Source organism: Dreissena polymorpha, unplaced genomic scaffold (assembly GCF_020536995.1).
Source record: "Dreissena polymorpha isolate Duluth1 unplaced genomic scaffold, UMN_Dpol_1.0 chrUn008, whole genome shotgun sequence".
Taxonomy (NCBI): domain Eukaryota; kingdom Metazoa; phylum Mollusca; class Bivalvia; order Myida; family Dreissenidae; genus Dreissena; species Dreissena polymorpha.
The window spans coordinates 929,398-932,082 of NW_026273322.1; the positions used below are offsets into that span (position 1 = coordinate 929,398).

General features: G+C 34.4%; 1 long non-coding RNA gene across 1 annotated transcript; it reads left to right on the plus strand.

The window, feature by feature from the left end:
* Window positions 1–463: 463 nt before the first annotated feature.
* Window positions 464–2,368, plus strand: LOC127863445 (uncharacterized). Its single transcript, XR_008041058.1, has 3 exons — window positions 464–555; window positions 1,459–1,544; window positions 1,855–2,368. It is a non-coding gene; the product is annotated as an uncharacterized LOC127863445 (long non-coding RNA).
* The last annotated feature ends 317 nt before the right edge of the window (window positions 2,369–2,685 follow it).

The window sequence follows — 2,685 nt, forward strand, 5'->3', positions numbered from 1 at the left end:
TGCAAAAGGTAGAAATAGAACTTACCTTATATAATAGCAACTCTCGTGGTATAAATATATATATATTAAAAGTAGGTGTGAACAGGTCTGTGTCCAAGTTGGAAGTGACCAGTAGACTAAGGAAAGGGCGGGAAAATCACTGGTCAAGCCTGACTGAACAATTACATAAACTTGACATATGATAATCACATGCTTAACTGACTTAAACTCTTAGACTGGCCACTGGATCACTGCTTAATAAGTAAACCATGTCAACACCATGAGTTAAAAGGAAATAATAACATGAAAACAAAACAAATGAAGAGAATATTTGAAATTAATATTTCAACCCTGTTAACCCTGTTGATCTTAAAATTTTGTAAACTTTGATATATTGTTTGTATATATTCAACAGTACGGAAGTTTAGTTGAGTAAACTGTGATTTTCTAAAAATGTGTTGTGTCTGAGTGAAAACTATGTCATCACCGGTAATAGAAGTAAACAGTAGAAACCAAAATGGCGGACAGTGACCTTCTTCTGTGATGGATTAAAATGAGTTTTCGTTGAAATATAAGGTACGTTTCATGTTCACTTGAGGAAAAATGAATGATTCTGATAATAACATGAAGTTTTTTTTACGGAAGTTGCATTTAATAGTATTTATTTACAAATGAATGCTTACGTCACCGGTAATACGGGTGCCCAGGATATGCTCCGAACCAAAGCGAAATGCTTTCAGGTAAATAAAAAGTTCAATGTTTAAAAAAATACACTTGTTAAAGTGTTTCTTTTTTATTTTATGAACACATGCTCATTGAACAAAGGAATTTATGCTCTTTATTTTTGAGAATTTACATTTTAATAATGTAAAAATGATGTACCCTTTGTGACAAGTCGCGTTATAAACTGCCCGCATGACTAAAGTATGAATATATTTTTAGCTCGGCTGTTTTCGGAGAAACCCGAGGTATTGTCATAGCCAGCTCGTCGTTGTCGTGTCGACAGCCAGCTCGTCGTTGTTCTGTCGTCCGCCGGCGTCGTGCTAAAACTTTGACAATTTTCTCTACAATCAAAGTGCTTCCACCTACAACTTTGAAACTTCATATGTAGATGCACCTTGATGAGTTCTACACGCCACACCCATTTTTTGGTCACTAAGTCAAAGGTCAATGTCACTGTGACCTCTAAAAAAAGATATTCTGACAAGCTTTCGAAGCCTAGCGTGGCACCCGTTATGCGGTGCTCTTGTTTCATCATGTGATAGTAAAATTATTTACGAACAGGAGTTTTGTATTTGCTCACAGGATGTTTAAACAACTAGTAGTTCATCAAGAAATGAATTCTGATTATGAATATGTCAAGTCATTGGTGTTGAATTAGTTCATATCTAGTGTAACAATATCAAAGTCCTAAAGGCAGATTTTCACATGATGAGTTGCATGATATTTTCTGAGTTTCATTTCTAATTTTTTTTTCAGCTATGCTGTTTATAGATGCAGGTGTCAGTTAGCAGCAATAGATTATTCAAAACACTTGAATCGTCCTGTTAAGAAGGAAATGAGAGGTATTTATATAATTGTTTTTGCCCTGTATATTGTTTTGTTTGTTTGCCATAACTTTTGCGATATTGAAGATAGTAACTTCATATTTGGCATGCATGTAAATCTCATGGAGCTGCACATTTTGAGTGGTGAAAGGTCAAGGTCAAGATCATCCTTCAAGGTCAAAGGTCAAAACAACCAAATTTAAGAGAAGTAATAAGCTTTAAAGAGTTCATATATATTGTCTATAGATCTTAATTCTCGGTTTTGTTTTAGCAATTGTCATTTCATTTTTTCAAACATCATGTTAGTTATAAAATAATCTTTCATGAGAAAAAGAGTGTACTCAAAAGCTGCTGGTAATTGGAGCACAAGACCTGTGAAAAAACATACATAACCCGTTTGATCACTGAAGTTATAAATGGATTCACCATAGGCAAGAAAGGAATAAGTGGCAAATGTGAACAGCTGCCTGAAGACCCCAAAAGAATTAGATCAACTATAGTCCCTGCCACCCCTCCACCTACATCAATACTTAAAGATCAGCATGTATCTAGATTGAGAAAAGCGAAAAACATGAATTGTTGCCCAAGACGTGTTTGATATTCATTTGAAGTTGAACGCAGAAGTTATCTTTGTTAGATAACTATTAAGTTTCACATCTTTAATGTTTATATAATTTTAGAAGTGTTTTGAAAATGTACAATCTTATATTATGGTATAAATAATGAATGCTCTTGGTTGTACAATGCAATGACATTTTTCAGGAAGTTTTAATATTGAATTTAGCATAATTGTATTTTTTTATTTTTTATATATTTTGTGCGATCTTTGTCAATACATTTTTATGCTCCCCCAAAATTTATTTTGGGGGGAGCATATAGTCGCCGCTTCGTCCGTCCGTCCCTGTGTCCGTCCGTGCACAATTTTTGTCCGGGCTATTTCTCAGAAAGTAATGACCGGAATTCAATGAAACTTTATGGGAAGCTTCACTTACAAGAGGAGATGTGCATATTATCAGCCGGTCCTCTTCGGATGATTTTTCACAAAGTTATGGTCGTTTGAAAATTTCCATTGTACATATAGTACAATTCTTGTCCGGGCTATTTATCAGCAACTAATTACTGGAATTCAATGAAACTTTATGGAAAGCTTTACTACCAA